At 38.3% G+C, this 12,845-nt stretch overlaps 1 pseudogene; it reads left to right on the top strand.

Annotated features, from left to right (window-relative positions):
- Window positions 1–5,236: 5,236 nt before the first annotated feature.
- LOC118007501 lies at window positions 5,237–12,342 on the top strand (annotated as a pseudogene).
- The last annotated feature ends 503 nt before the right edge of the window (window positions 12,343–12,845 follow it).

Genomic DNA, 12,845 nt, shown 5'->3' with positions numbered 1-12,845 from the left:
ATATTATGATTCTAATAGGCCATGTGTTTTAACGCATTTTTTCCCTCTATCAGCTTTTTCTCATTGGCTACATCTCCTGTCACCATTCCTTGCAAATGCAGATGTACTTTTCATTCAAAAAAGAAGACAACAGTGAAAACTTTAGGCTAAGTGGAGTATGAAAATGAACAGGAAAGGATTTTTAACTGAGTTTGATGTTGGAGGTGACATTGCTAATTTCTACCATATCTTCTGTCTTTATGAAATGTACAGAATGACAGAATATCTGTCAAGGAGTGGCAGAATTCCTTGTCTTATCACAGATCTGTGCAAATTTAAAAGCTATACAGAAGGTCAGTGAAAAAGAGGAAAAAGGAAGGGTAATGTATGCCAAGTAATAATTGGAGCCAAAAAAGAAGGTTTAGCGGGTTTCTATGATGCAAACGGAAGAAATCAGAACTATAAATAAACATTCATTTAGAAAACAAGATGTAACCACTCCCTTTGGTTTACAGGAATTTCAAAATAATAGTAAATGAGTGAATAGCACTGGCATTTACTTATGCAATTCAACTGACTGGCTACCATGATCAGTCTTTTCCTATATGCAAAGTACTGTGCTGGGCAATGTTAGAAGATACTAGGTAAAGTATCAGCTACAACCTCTCCTCCAGGAGCTATTTCACAGCACAACAAGATCAAAACATGAAATAAACAAAAAAATTCATAACATATATGATGCAATATTCCTAGACCCAGCACCAGACTTGACAAAAAGTAAATATTCAAAGAAAGGTCGAGTGGAATTGAAGTGAAATGGAAGTCTGTGTGGTACCAATCCCAGTGAAGATCAGAGATGAGCTGGTCTAGACAGGTTTCACAGAGAAGATGAAGTCACCCTGTGCTTTCAAGGATGGACAAGATTACAGATCAACTGATCTTTAATATATTTAGATAAGTATCTCCTGGGATTTGTGGCATCTTTAAAACCATGGTCAATAAAACTTAGAAATTTGCACCTCTCACTTGACATTCAAATTGTATCTAACTTGGGACAGTTCAAGTGCAAAGTACTGTGTGCATGACTGGTCTATGAGAGCTTGGTAGCAAGATGCAGAGGCAGATTTCCAAGTCACTTTTGGTTAGAAAGTTTTAATACAGATTCTTTGTGGATGCTCAGTAAATAGTTGCTCCTGAAGGAATGAATGATTCCTTTCAAAATACAGTACCTCAGAGAGTTGCATACCAACTGAAATACAAGAGTGGAGTCAGTGTATCTCCTTGGGTTGGCCCGTCCCACCTGTAACCTTCTCACTGCTGACTGCTGAATCCTCCAGACCTAACTGCAGCACAAGTCCAGCCAGAACTGCATGTACAGCAGTGAATCCCACAATAGAGCCCCTTTTAAGAATTATACAGATCAACCCTTCAATGGCAAATCTGATTTCTCGTAATTTTCAGCTAGGAGAAATTGTTAAACTCCTCAAATTAACTAGGAAGAGAGCTTCAAATTATTCCCTTTATTCTATCTGTATCAGTTACTGTATTTCTGAAATGGGAATAACAGAGCTGTTGGAGGGAACAATTATTAAAAGTGATTATGAAGAACTTTGCAATATAAAGTGCTTGTTAAAATTGAGAAGTACTCAATGTACCCTTCTCAATTCCCCCCAGACTATGAAAACCCCATTCGTAGAAATATCATAAGCTTGCCTAGACAGCAAGTATTTTGAAGCTTATGCTTCATCATTTAAATCTGTCATCTTCCAAAGTAGCTCATTATTTTAGAAATATGAGCATTTTAAAGATGCTGCTGCAGTTCTCAATCAAAGTTTTCATTGCTTTTATTCAAAACAAGCCACCTTGAAATTGGTCTCCAAATCTATGTCTTTGCACATAGGTCTTAAATAGTAGTTATGTGTGTGCACATGTGTGTTTGTTTTAAATGTGATGTCTAAGTTATATCTCTTTTAATTATCCCTGTTAGAATGGTCTTTCCCCTTTAGAATTCCCATTCAGTTGAACAATAAGTGGGAGAATTCATTTTCTCATGTACACCTCATTGAAATGAGCTTTAGTGAGAAGTTAACTTAGCTAATTTGTTTGCTTTGCATAATTATTATAATCACCCTCTAAGTACTACCAGTGAGTAAGCACTAATATCCTAAAAGAACATCACGGCACTTTTTATAAATCCTTCCTTTTAATCCAAGGAATGTATTTTTGTTTCCTTCTCTATTACAGAGAGACAAAGGGGTTGAGAGAAAGTGAAGTCCAGTTAAAACCCAGAGTATAAGTAAAGTCAGACTTCCCTGGGAGAGGGTGGTAGTGAGTAGAAGGGTAGAGATGACAACATAAAGAAAACAGACTGTGGTAGAGGAGGCAGTTCAATGTAATGCATAATTGTTTGGGCTCTGGAATCAGACTGCCTGGGTGTTTGGCACTAAAACTTACTGCATAGGCTTGGGAACATTATTTAATTTCCCTGGTTCCCAGTTTCTTCCTTGGTAATGGAGGTAATATTAGTTCATACTTCAAATTTATGCTGTTAGGATTAAATGTGATAATAGGTATAGAGTACTTATAAAAGTGCTTGACTTATAAGAAGTGCTCTAGAATGGCTAACAAGTATGAATGGCATATATTTGGAAGGACTCCCAAGAGCAGGCACCTGGACCCCTTCTCAGGAGGGAGCTACAGGAAGAGCATCAAGCCATGCCCACCCACCTGTGCCAAACTCATCTCCCACTTCTGCCCTCATGGAAGGCAGTAGGAGATGGAGAAGCATTGCCTGGGAATCAGAACTTGGCTTGCTTTCTAGCTCTGCTACACGCTATGTTCTTACTATGTTCCAGACACCATGCTAGTTGCCTTACACTGAGACTTAATTTCATAAATGTAAAAAGAGAAAATAGTAACTCTTGCCACAGGTTTGTTGTAGGACTTAATGGTGAGAATGCATGTGAAAGCATTTTGCATACTGACAAAAACCAACAGCTACAGATTGGATGGCATTAATGCTAAATACATCAGGCTGTGTTTATTTTACTACATGGTCTAGTTTCAGGTAATCCACATCTACATTTGACAACCAAGTAAAAGTTTTTATGGCCGTTTTCCTAATAGTATTCACTATAAGCTATTTCCCCCAAGGGCAGAGTGTGACACTGGGTGTGTGGAACCTTGCCCCCAAAGCCCCTGCCTGCTGCTTTCCCTGCAGAGGTCTGACATGAGGAAGAGAAACGTCAAGAGAACCTGTCCTTGCTTGTACCAGCTAGATGGAAGCTGTCAGAATGACTCCCATACTGCTGTGGGGGGTGAACATGTAATTAAAAAAGAGCAAATGTGTGGGGATTTCAGAATATTCATACATGGTGGTGCTCTTGTTTGCTATTCACTGATCACCTTATTCATTGTCCTCTCTGGAGTGGCTGTGCCTGGCTGTCCCAAAGATGTATGTTCCAATATTATGGATAAGGAAAGGGCTAAGGCACCATTTTATTCAATCAGTATTTATAACATAACTTTGATGTGCAAAATGCTATGCAAAGATATCAGGGATATACCTGTGAGCAAAACCAAAACATGCCTTGCCTTTTATTCATTTATTCATTTACCAAAGATGTCTTGATTGTCAGCTATATGCTGGACAATGTTCTAGGAACTAGAGCAATAACAGTGAAGAGATGCAGCCCCTCCTCCCTTGCTTCTTAGAGATCACATTTCAGTGGAAGAAAGTGATTGTAGACTGATTGTGTAATTCAAAGTTTCATTACAATTATGATACATACCATGAAAGAACAGTACAGAGTACTACAAGAGCATTTTACAGGATACGTGACCTGGACTGAAAAATCAGGGACAGCTGCTTGGAGAAGATGAAATTTCATCTGGGACCTGAAGTTGAGCAAAGAAGGGTAGGGGAGGAAAACTCCGGGAAACTAAAAATATGTGTAAAGTCCCTGATGCAGAAACATCATGGAGCATCAAAGAAATATAAGAAGGCCAGTGTGGCTGGAGTGTGGAGAATGAGTTGTGGAACGACGTGTAAAGCTGAAAGGATAGAGTGGTGCTTAATCTTTGGGCCACATAATATACATTAGGAATTTTGAAATTTATGTGATGGAAATGAGAAATATCTAAGGGTTTTATAAGGAAAATTACATAATAAAATCTGTGTTTTAAAACGGCAATACATATATACTATGGGAAATTGATGGGTAGGGGCAATACTAGATGTGGGAGAATTATTACAAGAGACCCATCCAGAAACATTGTTGAATAAGACCTAAGAGTGGCTGTGAATATGAGGGCATCAGGAGAGGTGAGGACATTTGAGAGTTGTTTAAGTGCTAGAATTTTCTGAGTTACTTTATGAATGATTGGTATTAAAAAGACAATGATGTCAAGGACGACAACACACCTGGTTTGCATAGCTGGGTGCATGGTGATATACCATTCACTGAAATAAGGAACTGTGAAGGAGATCCAGCAATAAGGAATGATGAGTTTACTGCCTTCCATAGAATTTTAGCTATTTGTGGACTTTCTCTGGGAGAAGTCCAACAGGTGGGCTGGAGCTTAGAGGTAAAAGACAAAGCAGCAGATGGAGATGCAGGGGTACTATCTGTCGAATTGTGCCCCCTCAAAAAACATGTTGAAGTCCTGACCCCCAGTACCTCAGAGTGTGACCATATTTGGAAATAGGGTCATGGCAGATGTAATTAGTTCAGATGAGGTTATGCTAGAGTAGGGTGGCCTCCTAGTCCAATATATATGGCTGTGTCCTTATAAGAAGAGGCGAAGACGGTGACATAGACACATGAGGGGAGAGCACCACGTGGTGGTGGAGCAGAGATTAAAGTACAGCAGCTGCAAGCCAAAGGAAGCTTGAAGCCTCCAAAGCTGAAAGAGGAAAAGAAGGTTCCTCTGCTAGAGGCTAGAAGAGAGTACAGCATGAGAGATATCTTAATTTTAGACTTCTAGAACTTTCAGACTTCCCAAACTTTGAGAGAATACATTCCTATAGTTTTAAGCTACCTTCTTTGTGGCACTTTATGAAAGCCTAAATTTCCCGAAGAAACTAAGACAAGGAGTTATTGGCAACTGATGGTCACTGAAGCCAAAGTTGTGGCAAGATCACCCACAAAGACAACATGGAGTAGAGAGGGAGGGTCCATGTCTAGGAAACCACTCTTTAGGTAGAAGACAGTGAGATGACCAAGGGGACAAAGAAGAAGCCAGAGACTCCCAAAAGATGTTTGTGGTGTTTGACATATGTAGTGACAAAGAGTTAAACTTAGAGGATCAGCCAACTGGTCCCAAACCTCTGAGCACCACAGGTAACAGGCAGATGAAGATGAAAGGCCAAGCCCACCTACCCATAAACCTGCCTGAGGTCCACCTCCTGACCTTAAGCCAGAGAGGACAAGCCTTCTTACTTTGACCTTAAAAAGATCTTGCTTTTAGCAGAGAATTAAAATACAAAGTATACATGTCAAAGTTTAATATCCAAAGTTAATTTGAGGATTAAAATTCTCATCTCATTAGTAACACAAAAATATGAATTATTTTCAGTCATAATATTGAGATTTCCAGCAAGTAAGTAGAGGTTATCAAACCTGTCTCAAAGTAGAGTTTCCTGCAATGTTTCTTTAAGATATCAATTCCTGGAGCCTAATTCCAAAGAATTCTGATTCATTTTGTGTCAAGTGGGACCAAAGTATCAGTATTCTTAAAGCCTCCCCAGAGTACTGTCCTTCTAGCTAAGGCTGACATCCACTGGAGAAGAGCCAGGGGACCTCCTCTGTGAGTTATCTATCTAATCTGTACACTAACAATGTGCTCTTACCCCTTCCCCTTTTTCTTACAGTGAAACTAGGCTGTATGTATATATGCCTGCACATTTGTATGCCTGTTTGTTTAGGTGGTTATATCTGTGTATAGGTGTGTGTATTGTACAGATTCACTGATTTGTTGATTCATCCGGCAAACATTTATTATCTATAAGGTTCCCAGTATTAGGAAAAGTGTTAAAAATAAGATTTAGGCCTCCATCTCATGAAACTGAGTCTGGGGTAGAAATGGGATGAAAACTGGCTGTAAGTGATGATTTATTGCTTTAATAATATTAGGATGAGACTAATTCTGATAGGCTGGAAGCTATGTGTAAAAGCCAATCAGTAGCATGTTGTGGGCAGACTGCCAGGCAGGGTCCCAGAGGAGGCTGTGCTGCCTGGACCTCTCCCTCTCTCTTCTCTTAACTGCTTACCTCTAGCAAATCCAACTCCACCCAGCACTCCATGTGCTCCAGCTATGTTGCACATGTTGGCAATGCAGAACACATAATTAAACACAGGCTTGCAAACCAAACAGATGCAGGTTTAAGCTTCAGCTCTGCCACTTCCAGGTCGGGGCTGCAGCAAATCTTTGCCCCTCTGAAACTTCTTTGCCTCTTTGCATAAGTGGAATGACCATGTTGATGGGGAAAGTAACTGAGTTAGTACTTATTCTTTGGGTTACAATAATTACTATTTCAAACTAAACTAAAACCCATAAAGACACTACCTGTATTTAATATTCTTCTGTATATCCATAAAACATAGTAGTAAACTCGGTAGTTTAATAAATGCTTGTTGATGTATTACCATGTTTACAAAAATCTGTAACAAGTTATTGGAATGTTCATTAATATGATAATATGTGCTTATCATGTATAAATCCTTGTAGGGAAGGGATCCCAGGGAAAGACCAATGGAGAACTCCCAATTTTTCACCCTTTCAACCAGAGAAATTCCTCCTTTACCCATCACCTTATGTAAGAGGTAATGATTATATTTTGTTTCAAAAATGATGTTCCTAAGATACAAGTTGGGGATGAGAGGAAGGGTGGCATCTGGATTACATAATTATTACAATTTTTTCGTGTAGTTTTGGGTCATGCCACAATCACATGGAGCTTAGCTCCCAGCTATTGGGCAGGTCAACTGGGGTATCTCAACTTAGTCCCATGCTTAACAGGTGCCATGAAATCCTGAACACTTTTTTTTTATTTTATTTTATTATGTTATGTTAGTCACCATACATTACATCATTAGTTTTTGATATGAACACTTTCTAACCCTAGACAACCGCCCTTGGATACATACTTCCCTTACTTCCTGCATGTAAAGGGGCTGTTCCCTTACTTCCTGCATGTGAAGGGGCTGTTCCACTGAGCTCTGGAAGCTAGTGACTATAAAGCAAAGGTGCTGAGAGGCCAGTGCCCCCACAGTAGGACCTGTGGAAGATGGGCCCAGGAAAGAGAGGAAAAGAGACAGGTGTATCATTCAGCCAGTGATCACACTGCTCACCCCTCAACAATCTAGATGATAAAAGGGCTGCAAAAGGGCCCACTTTGATCCTTCTCCATGAAGAATTTCACTGTCTCTATATGGTTTGCTTCTCCCTGGAGGGCCATGGTTATTTTTATAAATTTCAACTCCCTACTCACCTTTCCTCAGTGCCTACCCGCAGGAGCTGGTAAGAAGGAGATCACTTTAGTATGTCTTTTTAGTTTTAATTTGTTCACAAAAATCATGCAGGACACACTGGCATTGATGAGATTTTCTCCCAGAGCTACTATTGATCAGCTTATTTGGCACAAAATGTGTGCGTTATTAAAAGGGCTACAAGAGAAATAACTGCATCCAGGGGGGATTGTACGTACTTTCAATTTAGCCATGACCTGATGCAGAAATTGGCCTATTTTATCATTGTAATAGCCAACAAGCTTGGCTTCTTAACTGATTTCAAATCTGGACATATGGTTATACATTTTTAAAAGTTTTACTCTCACAAGTTGGAAAAAAAACTCAGGATATGCTAAAAAAAAAAAAGTACGTAACCCTTGAAATTATTCATGGGAGCAACCCATTGTTTCTGTGATGCTGGCAGGGAGAATGAAGTGGTAATGTATAGGAAAGGCTATTCTCTGCAGAAACTCCATGATGGATCCCCTTCCATTATCAAGCATAATGCTCAAGCTTGGGCACTAAAATGTTTTAATTCCTATTCATGGAATAAAAAGTGCTGGATTAGCTTTTACTCTTATGTGTAATTGCATTTGCTGCCATCTGGACTGAAGTCAGAGCAAGAACATTATGAAATGGAGGACAGATTTGACCCAAAGACTATAGTTATGAACCATTTACAATATGGTGAACACATCATTTTAAAATGGCTATTTCTGTGAAAACCCACTGGCCTCTAGATAAAGAACTTCAAATTTAGTTCTAAATCTCACTCATAACCTGGAGTAAGACATTAACAGCAGAAATAGACACTTCTGAAGACAATGAATATGTATCTAAAATTAAAAGCTAGATATATGCTTAACAGAAACCCTAAAAGTCACCATTAATGTCAGAAAGAATACCAGAATGTCCACTATTTCCACACTTATCTTTAAACAAGGACATGCCAATGCAATTAGGAAAAAGAAAAAAACAGCAATAAAGGTGTACAATTGAAATCAAGAAATGTTTCCATTATTTGGGGGATGACATATGGTTGTTATTTTACAAAACTCAAGACAGTCCAGATAAAACCCATTAAAAAAATTTTTTTAACAAATTTATGTAATTAACATTAAAATTAAGTTTTCTTATATATAAACTATAACCATGAGAAAATATAATGGAAGAAAAGATTCAATTCAGAATGCCACTCCCAAAAATAAAATAGCTTAAAATTAACTTGAGAAATGCATAGGATCCATACGAAGCAAAACATAAAACTACTGAGAAACATGAACTAAGATTTAATTGCATGACATGTTCTAACATAAGAAAACTCAATATTGAAAAAAAAAAAGTAAAGTTCCCCCAAAACTAATATACAACTTTCAGACAAAATTAAAATACTAATGAGATTTTTTATTAGTAACACGAAATGATGCCAAAAGATTTTCAAGAAGAATCAATATAAAATATTATCCCAGAAAATACTGAGAAAGTATAGTATGAAAGGACTCAAGCCTAAACACATATTAAAAATACTATGATACTGTTATGATTAAAACAGTTTGGCACTGTTTTCCATATTGGAGTTAATACATGAAAAATTATATTAGGGCAATTGGCTAATGCTTTGAAGGGAAAAAAAGCTCTTATCCCATATAATTCGTTATATCAATAAAATAAACAAATACATTCCTAGAAGAAAGCACATACATAATTATTGTAGCCTAGAGTCATAAAAATATTTCTAAGCAGGATAAAAACACTTAGAAGCCATGGAAGAAAATATTGACAAATATTGGTACTTAAAAATGTATTACTTCTCTCTAGCAAAAAAAAAAAAAAGCCAAAAATGACCTGAACAAATTCACATACACCACAGGGAAGAGAAATTCTTTAACCTATAGTTTCATAACAGTTGATGAAGAAAGTAAGCAAAAAAAACAAAACAAAACAAAAGGTAAAGTATATACATATTCATAGAAAGAGAAATAGAAATGGCTAAAAAAGACAAGAAAGAATATATTCAAATCCACTCATGATTAAAGCAATGCATATCAAAACAAGATACCATTTGCAGGATACAAATCAATATATAGAAACCCAGTGCATTTCTATATACCAATAATAAAGCAGCAGAAAGAGAAATTTTTTTAAAAAATCACATTTACAATTGGACCAAAGGAATCAAATATTTAGGAATAAACTTAACCAAGAAGGTGAAAGACCTCTACCCTGAAAACTTAAAACATTGATGAAAGAAAGTGAAGATGACACAAACAAATGAAAAGATATTCTGTGCTCATGGCTTGGGAGAACAAATACTGTTAAAATGTCCATATCACTCCAAGCAATCTACAGGTTTAATGCATTCCCTATCAAAACACCAACAGCATTTTTCACAGAATTACAACAATCCTAAAATTTGTATGGAACCATAAAAGACCCCAAATAGGCAAAGCAATCTTCAAAAAGAAAAACAGACCTGGAGGTATCACAAAACAAGATTTCAAGATATACTACAAAGCTGTAGTAATCAAAAGAGTAAGGTACCAGCACAAAAACAGATACATAGATCATTGGAACAAAATAGAGAGCCCAGAAATAAATCCACAATTATATGATCAACCAATCTTTGACAAAGCATGAAAGAATATCCAATGGGAAAAATAATGTCTGTTCAACAAATAGCGTTGGGAAAACTGGACAGCTACATGCAAAAAAAAAAAGAAAGAAAAGAAAAGAAAAGAAAGAAAGAAAGAGGACCACTTTCTTACACCACACAAAAATAAGCTCAAAATGCATTTAAGACCTAAATGTGAAAACTGAAACCATAAAAATCCTAGAAGAGAGCACAGGCATTAATTTCTCTCACACTGACTATAACAACATATTTCTAGATACGTCTCCTAAGGCAAGAGAAACAAAAACAAAAATAAACTACTGAGATTACACCAAAATAAAAAGCTTCTGCACAGATAAGGAAACGATTAATGAAAATAAAAGACAACCTACTGAATGGGAGAAGATATTTGCAAATGACATATCTGATAAAGGGTTAGTAGCCCAAATATATAAAGAACTTCTACAACTCAAAACCAAAAAGCAAATAATCCAATTTAAAAAAGGGCAGAAGACATGAACAGACATTTCTCTAAAGAAGACATACAGATGGCCAACAGACACATGAAAAGATGTTCAACACCATTCATCATCCAAAAAATGCAAATCTAAACAACAATGAGATTCGCCTCATACCGGTCAGAATGGCTAAAATCAAAAACACAAGAAACAAGTGTTGATGAGGATGTGCAGAAAAAGGAACACTCGTGCACTGTTGGTGGAAACGCAAACTGGTGCAGCCACTGTGAAAAACATTATGGAGCTTCCTCAAATAATTAAAAATAGAATTACCATAGGATCCAGTAATTCCACTACTGGATATTTGCCCAAAGAATATGAAAACACTAATTCAAAAAGAAATACACACCCTATGTTTACGGCAGCCTTATTTACAATAGCCAAATTATGGAAGCAACTTAAGTATCCACTGACAGATGAATGAATAACAAAGAAATGATATGCATATACAATGGAATATTACTTGGTCATTAAAAAGAATGAAATCGGGCTCTCCACGTGAATGAAAGGCCCGCCAGCGGGCGCCGGCCTCCGCGGCCCGCCGGCCACACTCGGCGGGAAGGAACGCGCCAGACGACCGCGCCGGAGGGGCTCGGGCTGGGCGCCGTGGCCCCCAGGCTTCCCCTGGCCGCGCTCCCGCCAACTTGGGCCCTGAGCACCGGGACGCGCCGCATTGCCGTAGAAACGCCGGAGCCGGCGCAGGGGCGCAGGGGGCTGGCTCTCAGGCTCCAGGAGGCGGCGGCTCGCACCCTGGAGCTCGCTCGGGTGCCTCTGAGCCCAGGTCGTCGGGCCTGGATCAGGGTCCCCGGCCATGCGCAAGGGACGCTCACACCAGACAAGTGCAAGATGCTGTCACAAATGTGGAGAAGCATTTCAGAGAGCTGTGCCAAATCTTTGCTGCTTGTGTGCGGAAAACTGCCAGAACGCGAGACAAAGCGGACCTACTGGTGAATGAAATCAATGTGTATGCCTCTACAGAGACCCCAAATTTAAAGCAGGGCCTGAAAAACTTTCCTGATGAGTTTGCCAAACTTCAGGATTATCGACAAGCAGAGTTATATTTTATAATAATTTTCAATAGGTTGAAGGACTTGAAGCCAAAGTAGTTGAACGTTTGAAAGCTTACGGAACCATTGTAAAAATGAAACGAGATGACCTCAAAGCAGCATTAACAGCAAGGAATCGAGAAGCTAAACAGTTAACTCAGAAAGAACACGTCAGCGAAACCCATCGGATCGACATGTTATTGATTTTGAATAATTTTAAGAAAAAGAAGAAGAAATAGAAACCCAGGCAGAAACTGAATTGCAGAGAACTACAATGGATGCTACCCGAACAACTCGTCATCTGGAGAAAAGTACTGACAATTTTGAAAAGCAGAAAATAAAGGATATGAAGACTATATTTTCAGAATTTATCACTATTGAAATGTTATTTCATGGCAAAACTCTAGAGGTCTACACTGCTGCCTACCAAAACATACAAAAGATTGATGAAGAAGATTTGGAGGTTTTCCGAAATTCTCTGTATCCACAGGTTATGCATCCCGTTTAGATATCGTAAGAGCAAATTCAAAGTCGCCTATTCAAAGTCGCCTATTACACTCTCAGCTAAGTGTATATCTGGAACAGGACAGGTATCCACCTGTCGACTAAGAAAGGATTAACAGGCAGAAGATGATGATGAAGAGGATGAAGACTTAGATGTTACAGAAGAAAATTAATTTTCTTAAGTAAACTTCACCTTTCAGTTTTCATCTTAAATGACTTGGAATCCAGAATTACTACACTATAAAACTTTATACTGGCTTCATACACATTAAACCTCAAAATGAAATCCTACTGGAAATGAAAATTAAAGGAAATTTGTGCTGACCAAAAAATGAAGGTTTTAAAAAATATAACCACCAGTCATTTCAACATCCTATCCAACAGTATGTGATTTTTGTATAGGTTCTATTTTTTTAAAAAAATATGTATTTCAAAAGTATTTCATATTAATGCACTATACGTAGTTGTGGTTGCAGTATAAGTAGATGACAAAAAAACAAGAGATCTGGGGCGCCTGGGTGGCTCAGTTGGTTGGGCGACTGCCTTCGGCTCAGGTCATGATCCTGGAGTCCCGGGATCGAGTCCCGCATCGGGCTCCCTGCTCGGCAGGGAGTCTGCTTCGTCCTCTGACCCTATCCCCTCTCATGTGTTCTCTCTCTCTCAAATAAATAAATAA

Source organism: Mirounga leonina, unplaced genomic scaffold (genome assembly GCF_011800145.1).
Source record: "Mirounga leonina isolate KUSES-001 unplaced genomic scaffold, KU_Mleo_1.0 Mir_125, whole genome shotgun sequence".
Lineage (NCBI taxonomy): Eukaryota > Metazoa > Chordata > Mammalia > Carnivora > Phocidae > Mirounga > Mirounga leonina.
The sequence above is the reverse complement of the archived record's forward strand: the minus strand, read 5'-3'. Positions and strand labels throughout refer to the sequence as shown.